General features: G+C 37.0%; 1 long non-coding RNA gene across 1 annotated transcript in view; it reads right to left on the bottom strand.

Moving 5' to 3' along the window:
- Positions 1-765: 765 nt before the first annotated feature.
- LOC103278550 (uncharacterized) overlaps positions 766-10460 on the bottom strand; it is a 145668-nt gene continuing 135973 nt past the window's right edge. Inside the window, exon 3 of the long non-coding RNA XR_010006066.1 lies at positions 766-4103. This is a non-coding gene — a long non-coding RNA (uncharacterized LOC103278550). The remainder of the gene's footprint in view (positions 4104-10460) is intronic.

The raw sequence follows: 10460 nt of genomic DNA, 5'->3' as shown, positions 1-10460 counted from the left end.
CTGCACTGCACTGCTCTTTTATTATTTTTGCAGGAATAATTCTGAGCATTTAACAGTGAATTGTGGCTTTAACTATTAGCTTTAGATACTGCAGAATATAGTTGACAGACTCATGAGTATAATCTTTCACCAACACTTGTCATTTCAAGATGCTGATACCCAAATAGCTTGGACCCCAAATATCTTCAGTCACATTCTCTTGTGCCCATCTGCCCATAGAGCTGTACAGACAATACTCACAAGTTTAGTCAGTATAGTAGCAGGGGAGTACCTAAGCCAAGCTCCTCTGTCATTGCTTTTCTCATGTCAGAGATGGACAACTGCATAGAAGCAAGAAGCCAATATTTTTCGCAGAGCCCCTCACAGTTCACACTCCACACAGGAAGCCAAAATAGCGCAATTTTCCTCTGCAGTCCTGCCTAAAAATGGCAATAGAAAGTAGTGTTGCATCACCCCACCCCTTCTCCATTTTGAGAGGAATTGCATAGAAAAATGAATTTGGGTGGAAACATTTACACATATTTCACATATTTGGAAGGCTTTTTTCGTAGCTCAGTGGGAAAACTACACTAAACATATTTTAATTGGGAGGGTGAAGTGGGGCACTTTGGGAGAATATTGGGGGTTTCAAGATCCACAAAAGGAGCAATCAAAATTTCCCATCCCTGCCATATATAGAAAGCAATTCATTTCAAGATGTTCCTAAATGTATGGAAGCATTCAAATGAGCAAGATCCTTGATCTTCACAGATTCTTGCCCAAGGAGGTAAAGACAACAACGTCTTCAGAACAAACTTGCTAAGATTTAGAAATCATATTTACTTACCCAAGCATTGCTCTGGCAATTTAACTGTTATGTTTAACTGTTAATCGGTCTCAATCTTAGTCATAACATTTTTATCTATCACTTTTATCTTTTTGCGGGGAGGTTGTTGTTTATTACAATTTAAGAGTGTAAACATCCATGAAATTTGGCATGATGTAGTGTGATATATATATATAAATGGTTCAAATATAAATCCATATTCTTGTTGTTTACGTGCCTTTGAGTCACCTCAACCTGATGGCAACTCTAAAGTGAACCTATAATGACATTTTCCTGGCAAAATTGCCTCACAATGCCTAATGGTAGGGCCATTATTGATTTTCCTCAAGGCATTGAGGGAAATCAAATACATAGTTTGACTCTAATGCTCATCAGTGCTTGAAAAAAAATCATGTTATACCCACCAACACCCACTGTCAGATAGCAGGGCTAGTAGAAGACACCTTGCTTAGAACTTGAACCAACCTTGATAGAACCACACCCCTTACAGCAATAATCATGATAACTGTGCAAGTGGAACAATATATTTTTCTCAATGATAAGGCCTTACTTTTCAATGCTTTCAGTTAAATGTATTGCTTACCAGTTGTGTGTACTTTGATATATATATTTTAATGGTGTGTTTCTCTGTCTGTTTTAAAAGTGTTGTACCCTGTCTTAAGCCATAGGGAGAAGTGGATAATAAATAGAAATGCATTATTATTTTTATTATTGTTATCTTGGCTTATATGGTTTAAGTCTCATATTAAAGAGGGTTTGCAGCAGAAACCACTTTTGCAACCCTGGTGAGCGACTGACGTTGAGGAACAGACTTCTCAGCAGTTGTTCATTTTTAAGAATGTTACTATTATCAAAATTCAAGTTGAGATGAATTCTCACACCAAAGAAAGAAACATCATATAGATTCTTCATTTCCCTAAAGACATCTCACTATCAGCATCTATCTGAGATGTCAAATGTGAATGTGCATTAAAAAAAAACTTTCTGGGATTATGCATAATTTACTTTGTAGAAAACTAGCACTTTTATGAAAAATTGGTGCCCTCCCCCATGAACTAGGCACTCACACACAGCAAGCACAAAAAAGATTGACTAATCACAAAGTGACCAATGACCTTATCACATGAGATCCTTTTCGGTGGCATATGCCAGTTCACCTATATTTTTTATGACAGAACCCACTGGCTCCCCTCCCATGACATAGAGCAACTTACAGCTGGTGGCCAACGCTTCCCCGTGGGATGAGGAATCGGGTGAGTTAGGCAATGTGGAGCGTGAAGTGATGGGTTCACCATGCCTCCCGATGGGCACCGCTGGATTCACCACGATGTGTGGCGATTCTGGTGGCCCATATGATGAGGTCTCAAGTATCTCTATCCACTAGTACTGCTGTTACCAAGCAATACTTATTTTGCCAATACAGGCAGTCCTCAAGTTATGAACAAGATAGGTAGAGTTCTGTAGGTTTGCTCTTATGTTGAATTTTTGTGTAAGTTGAAACAGGTACTTTTAAAAAATGTAACTCAGCCACACACACACACACACACACACACACACACAAGCTTTGAATATCATAGGGAAGGGTTAACAGCCCTATGGTGTTGGTCTTGCTGTCTGTGCCCGTTTAGAACATGTCACCTCACTTTCTGTCCCTGTGATCATTGGATTTTGAAAAAAATGGCTTGCTCTGAAAACAAGAATTGGTGAGAAAGCTTCAGTGGAAACATCTTTTCCCCCATGATAACTCTTTCAGGAGTGAATTTCCCTTCCTAGGAATAGATTTCTCTCACTTCATGTTGTTTCACCCCCATTCTTAACAATGAATCATTTGTGAGTTAGATGCTTGTAACTAAGTGACTGCCTGAACTACTCATTTTACAGAAATGCACCCAAATAGTCTAAATTCTTTCCCCCTTTTAAGGATTAAAGATGCCAGGATTTGAAATTCAGGTTGTACTAGATCTCCCTCCAGCTTTCTGGTTCACCATAAAGGGGTTTTTTAAAGTAAGTGTGGGCAACTACATTGGGGATGATAGGCAGTTTTCACCCCATAGCTTTCAGGCAAGCAGCAGGGTGTGTCACTTTAGCTAACATTTTTACTTCAATTAAAATTTGGCTTTGGACAAGTGTTTCATGATTAGTATCACTGTTGGTTTGTACCCTTGAGTCATGTCTTACTTATAGCAATTTTAAGAGGCATTTAGCATGGAATTTTCTTAGCAAGATTAGTTCAAATTCAGTTTGTTATTGCCTTCCACTGAAGCTGAGAGAACTGTGACTACTTCAAGGTCACTCAGTGGCTTTCCATGGTTGTTCAGTGAATTGAATCCTAATCTGGAAACCTGAGGTGCAACTAAACTATAGAATTAGTGCATTTTGACACCATTTTAACTGCCATGGCTCAACACAATGGAATCCTGGTTTTTTTAGGTTAGTGATGGTCTAGCAGTCTTTGGCAAAGAAAGCTAAAGACCTTGTAAAACTACAGTTTCCACACACACCCATAGCATTGAACCATAGCAGTTAAACTGGGGCCAAATTACATTAATTGTACAATAGATGCACTCCTACTCTGACAGTCAAACCATATTGATTCTCATGATAGGTGTAGTGGGAAATAAATCTAACTAACACTTATGGAGTATCAAGTATTTTTATGATATTTGGGGGCAATTTATTTGTCTATATATTATTTAAAAATAGTATTGTGGATTTCAGGAATCTTCTAGGGAGATAAGGGTGCAAAATAGGCATGGGAACTACATGCAGCCTACCGGCCCCATTTTCTTACCTATATTATAACACAACATTATAATAACCCTGATGCCTTTTGTACCTGCAAACCTTCATTATCCTTAAATTCTGAATGCTGCAGAGGCTCAAATGCACACAACAGTCTTTGCTCAAAACACTGCTTTAAGCGCTGTGAAAAGGCACTTGGGGAATCTAATGGTGAGAATTACAGATAGTGCAGAATGTAACAACTTATTTGCCACCTCTTATGACTTTTCCCCCTTCCTTGCATTCCAGCACTGGCTGCATACAAAAAAATTATGTCTTTTGAACCTTTTAAATAATACGGTAGTGAAAAAATGCCTCTATGTGTGTGTGGTTTGCACATGTGTGACTGTGTGTGTTTATTGTGAGAAATCTATTATTACCCTTCTGGCCTGTTTCTTCTTCTGCTTCTTTCCTTTCAATTTAGTTGCTCTTGCTAGCTTCATACTCACAGTTCCAAGGCTCTTCATACTCTCCAGATTCTTCGTCAGACATTAAGCTGGGGAAAAAAGCACTGCTCATTATTTTTCTGTCAAACTCTAGGAAAGCTCAGGGAAGTTTTGAAAACGCAGTGTGTGCTATTCTAACCACAGCAGCCAAATTATCCCTTTAGAAATGATTCCTCCAGTCTTTCCCAATATTTTCTTTTAGAACCATTGAAACAACTTTTTACATAAGATTTGTTTTATATTGGCATGCTTCTTCCATTAATTCAATGTAACGTTTTGAAAATCATTTAATAAGCACTCTAGTCTTTCTGCAAATTATTTATCTCAATATCTTTTTTATTCTTTGCACTTTGCACGATGGCAAACATTTCTTATCACTTTATGGAAAGGATGGGAAAATGTGGTTCCTAAGATTGTATAGACTTATTGATTCTCCAATCCCACCCCTACACCAACCAAAGTTATTCTGTGGAACTTAAAAGTGTACATTTTAATGCCTGCTTGTCAATAGCAGGGAATAGAAATAATCTTCACAACTAATGTTTTATCCAAAATTTCTTGTTTGTTTCAAAAATCTTATTCAATATAACAAGAAAGACATTGTTTTTAAAATGTTTAAAGAAGAAGCCATTTTGGCTGAATTCTTTTAACTGGGTCAGTAGTTCTGTAGTTCTTGCCATATATGGCACACCAGCGAAAGCCAACAATTTTCATTTCAGGGGTGAACATATTCTGTGTTTCATTCCAGACTTTAAAAGCTCCCCAAGGTGCTCAGCAATATCAGCCATCCAAAGTCTCAGTGTTGCATAAGACAGTGTAATTAAGACAGTGTGATTAAGTTACATTAGATCCAAACCATAATGTTGATGGGTTTTAAGGGGCAGGGGAATTAACATGAAGCATTCTAAGGATGTCTATTCATAATTGTCATATGCAAGAATATAGAGTAGGTTGCCTAATATGGCATAATGTTACTAAAAGGAGAAAAATGGTCTAGATAACAACATCTTTGTTAAGTTGTAAGACCTTTACTCCATATAAAATGCTCCCCCCTTTAAAGCTACAACAATATGAATTTATCTCATAACTATATCCTTAATTGTGGCCACAATACACACACATACAATCCATAGCTGTCACATACAATTCATCACTCTTTTGAATATTTGTTGAACTCAAATGTTTGTCTCACTCTTCCCCTATTTTTGTATTTATGATTTCATTTTTTCACGACTGGATTATTAGAATAAAAGAAAAAAGTGAAAGAAAAGTCTGGATGCTTGCCTCCAGGAGGAAAATGTGTGCAATCAATAAAAGAAATCTACATTAATAGTAACAGTACCATGGTTGCTGAAAACCATGACTCTTACAGTGTGATCCCGGCATCCCTACATAAGCATGAAGAACTGCTTTGAGAGGTACATCTATCATGTTCCATTCCAATATGCTCATCTGGATTAGGGCTAGAGGCAAAATCTTAACATTGTTAGTCAATCTGAAATTCTGACCTGCCTTACATTGTTTGGTTGAACAATGTAAGGCAGGTCAGAATGAAGAAAGACTGTAATTCAGTACTTAAATTGCTAAACGTATCAGATAAAATTTCTTTCATCTACAGATAGGACTGAGAAAGACCTCTATTTAAAATTCTGATAAGTTGGTTCAGTCAGTATAGGCCAGGCATGGGCAAACTTTGGTCATTCAGGTGTTTTCGATTTCAATTCCCAGAAATTCCAGCCATTTTACTGACTGTTAGGAATTTCTGTGAGTTGAAGTCCAAAATACCTGGGGAGCTTAGGTTTGCCCATGCCTGGTATAGACACTATTGATGGAGCAAATGTCTGTGCTACATACCTGGGTTATGTTTAAAAGTAAACAAAAGAGAAGGAAAGAGAGAAAGAGCTACAGAATCTTGCATTCACTGAAAATATCTACTGAAATTCTCTTCTTCCTGAAATCATTGCTGTTATGATTAGCCCACCTTTTACCAGGATCAGGTAAAAATGCAGCACCCCATAGCCCATGTCATTTTTAAAATCCTATATGAATACGAGGGACAGGAAGGGGGGGGGCATTCTTGGACCCTGGGAAAGGAGTTTCAGTAAATTCCCCATTGTAGCCAATAGGCTATATGTTCCCGGATCTTTTGGTTGCCTAGTTGAAAACAGATTTTTCTATTAGATGATTTTCGAGAGGCTCCTGAAAATGGATCTGGGTACCCAACAAAGTTTGGATACCAAAAACGAATCACCCTCCAGCTAAATTGCACAAGCCTAACTCCTACCCCTCCATCAATATCTAGGAAGGAAATTAAAATATTAAAAGATAAAAGTCTATAGCATTCAGTGGAATGGCTGTATTTTCTTTGTTTTAATCTGAAATTAAGAAACAATCCAAGATGCTGAAGCTATTTTTAGAATAGAATCCATTATCTTGGATAGCTCCTTTAAATTAAATTCAGAGTGAATTCACTTCCTCCTTAACACTGGAATCATCAGCCTCCTCTGAGGCCCCTTCTACATTGCTATATAAAATCCAGATCATCTGCTTTGAACTGGATTATAGGGCAGTGCCGACTCATACAATCTAGTTCAAAGCAGATAATTTGGATTTTATACATCTGTGCTATGTAGAGGGGGCCTAAACCAAAGTATGGGCAGCAGTGTCCTGGTGCAGTAATTGGAGGAGACAAAAAAAAGGAAACAGAGAAAGGAAAGTAAATGATAATTTACTGGTTAACGACTCTGTTCCCAAGATAGGATGGGTCAAGAGGATGATGAGAAGTGATGCTATAGCAAAGCTGCTTAGTGAATTGTTTTGTTTGGCTGCTGGAGGTGAGGGAATAGCAAGGAAAGCTGAAATACTGGAGCGGTATGGAGAGTAAATTTCTCTTTCACCTTATGTTCTTTCTAAACACAAGGAAAATCCACAGAGATCCTTAATATCAAGGTAAACACAAACATAATGTTAAAAGGAAAATACTTTCCTGCAACTTCTCAAGGGAATCTTAAAGAATACTATGGTTTTTCACCTAGCTTTGTTTCATGTTCACTTTCTGTGCCTACACAAAAACACATGCCACCCAACAAACCATGAATTGTACAGGAATTATACCCCAAAACATTTGCTCATAACGATTTTGGATTGCCCTCTTTATGGTAACCTTTCAGGCATTGGTGAAAAGTTTGTACGATTTCTGTGAGCCTTTGGGAACTGACTGCTTAAGGCAGTAGTGTGCTGCATTGTTTGTGTTTGCTATTGTTGTTAGATATGTTTTATATTGCTTTTCGTTCTATCAACTGTTTATTTATATTTTGATTGGAGCTCCAGGCTGGGGGAAAGGCATATATCAATAATCAAGCAAATAAACAAATTATAGCAATAACAAGAAAAGTCACTCATTGGTTTTCAATCCTCATTTCAAAATATATTCTGCAATGTGTACTTTCCTAATGTAGCATCTAACAACAACAACACATTTATTTCCTTTCTCTCCTTGCAGCTCGAAGCAGGCTACAATATGGTTAAAAGACAGAGATAAAACACAACACCATTAAAATGCATATAGCAAGATGCATACAGTTAAATGCAGCTTGAAATTTACCACAAAATGCAGATTAAAATCCACCAGTTAAAATTGACATACTGGATCTGCACTGCTATGAAAAGTTCCTCTGGGTGACAGTTGCCAGTTGGGGTCTGGCTGGTTGGAGTAGTCACTCTTCAAGGGACCTCACTGTCTGGGGTGGATTGTATGGGAGAAGGTAATCCTATAGGTAACCTGAACCCAAACCATGTAGAGCTTTAATGGTCAAAACCATCACTCACTCCTGGATGTTCATGTAATTAGTCTGGCTGCCATGCTGCAAACTAATTAGAGTATCTGAACTTGATACAGAGGTAGCCAATAGGGATGTGTGATCCATAAAAATAGTTAAAAGGTCATTACAAAACTGGGGGACAATGGTGTTTCATTTCTAAAGTGTTTCTAAAATATAGTTAGTAAAAAATTCATTACTATAACAAGAGTAATGACATTTCATTACTATTTTGTTATAGTCATTGCAAATAATTGCTATAATTGAGGAAGATACAGTGGCTCCTTTCTCTCTCATTTTTACAGCTATTAGGATGAAATTCACTACAGTGGTAGAACACATTTACCACTCTTAGCTCGCCAAAGTCCAGAACATTTCACTTATCCGCGGATTTTTGGCAAAATTTTCAAAGTTTTTATAAACAACATTTTTTTAATAATAAAAAAAATATGTTTCTTGATTGACAGTATTATTTCCTGTTTAAATGTGTAGTCCTTACTTTGAAAGTAGTGGTTATATACCAGAAACTTTGTTTTTGCACAAAAAACTTTGTTAAATGGGCGAATGATGATGTTAAATTGGTGGACTGGATAGCAAAATGTGCTATAACATGAAGTCCCTCACACAAAGATAAACCTTTTTGCAGTTTAATAAACTTTCACCATGTTTTATGATAGAACAAATTAGGAAATGTCATAACACAGGAACAAAAATCATAATTTATTGTAACACTGGCTGGCTATGGAGGGGCAAATCTCTCTGATGCTGAGCAGTGCATTGCATTCTAGGAAATGTAGTTTAGGGCAGGACCTTTTGAATTTTTTGGCATAGGGCTCCTTCCTTCCCAAACTACATTTCCCAGAGTTTTGTGCTGTTCCCAGAAAACACTGCTCCCTTTTTCCCTGCTCCTAATGGTGAGAGGCCATTAATTTACAGAGGAAAGGCAAGACAGGTACTAAGGCAGACTTTCTGGCTTTCCTTTTTCAGCTTTGCTTCCTTGCACTGAATATGAAACTTACTTTGGGAGCCTTCCGAGATTTATAAAACTAAATCTACAAAAGTATGGGGTAAGTTTCGATTCTTAAATTTTTGGCGAAGGCCACACCCACATATCAGATATCCCCTCATAAGTATGGATTTAACAAATTTGATCCCAATTAAATAAAAAAATGCACAACCCTAGTAGCCAATGTAAAGCTCATCATCCCTATTTAACAATATTAGACTGTCAGAACTTACTATGCAGCAATATTATCCAACCTTACTATGCAGCAGACTAGGCTTTCACAGATCTGTGTAATATATTACAGCTGCCCAGTAAAACAAATAAGCCTTTGTTCTATGTTAATGTGCACTATTATTCATAAACACTGATAAATATTTATAAATTTAGTGACCATGTAAGAAGCAAGGCAGCTGGCCACAGTGTGTATCTTCCCTCTCAGCTGATTGTTTCAGCCTCTATTGCCTTTTGATCAAAACTCACTGAATCAGTAGTATAAACATGTTCTAAAACTTTTACTCTTGGTTCCCTGGTAAGTAAAATTACACTTTGTAACAATAGATACCTCTGATATTAATTCTCACCAAGTCTTCTGTACTGAAGCCCCTTCAACATACTGACAAAGTCCATACATCTGCCAATTAATTATTCCTTCAGTATCACTTGCTTTGCAATTCATGATGGTAAGTCATGGTTTTAATTGTTTTATATTATTATTATTATTATTATTATTATTATTATTATTATTATTATTACTATTACTATTATTATGCTTATTTATACCTGCACAAGGAGATTCAAAATGGCAAAATTCTACTGGAATACTTTTCTCAATCTTCTTTATATCAGCCTTTTTTTGCAGGTGTTATCATTCAAATAAAATGCAGATTACAATGGAGATAGTGGCTGGATGAATACTGCCATATAATGCAGTTTGAACCTCCATTACATGGTGGATGTAGACCCATATAATGCAGTTTAACTGTACTGAACTGCATTATATGGGTCAATATTGATCATATATAATGCAGTTTCAAATTGCATTCTATGACAGTGTAGAGCCAACCTTAGACAAGGCTTTCACAATCACATCTGAAGCAAATTGTAGTGATTTCAAAGGGTCTTTATCTGAAATTGTATGCAGATTACAGAGACATGGAATCAGGAGTAAAGCCTCAAGTTTGGTAAAGCCAAGATCGAAAAGCATTACTGAATGATTGTGCACAATATCTGCATGGACCTATCCTACCCATTACCTCCCTTATTTGTGAACTACAAGGTGCTTCACAGCTGTTCCTTCTACTTTCTGCTGTACCAAAGCAGTCGGATGCAGAATGAACAGCTGCAAAGAACACAGCTGTCCAATGTTCTGTGCCAAAAAAGCAGCAAACAGAAAATAGAAGCACAGGCTTCTTCGCTCACATTTCAGTTGCAGACCATAAGCCTGGTTCAAATATTAGTGAAGCAGTGTTTGCTTAAATGAACTTTTTAAGCAGAACTTTTTATAAAGGATTAATTGCAGGACTACATGCCCTTTGAAGTGGTGTTGACATGATAACTGTCTAATTAAGTGATATGAAACTCAG

The sequence above is a fragment of the Anolis carolinensis genome, chromosome 4 (assembly GCF_035594765.1).
Source record: "Anolis carolinensis isolate JA03-04 chromosome 4, rAnoCar3.1.pri, whole genome shotgun sequence".
Classification (NCBI taxonomy): domain Eukaryota; kingdom Metazoa; phylum Chordata; class Lepidosauria; order Squamata; family Dactyloidae; genus Anolis; species Anolis carolinensis.
The sequence above is the reverse complement of the archived record's forward strand: the minus strand, read 5'-3'. Positions and strand labels throughout refer to the sequence as shown.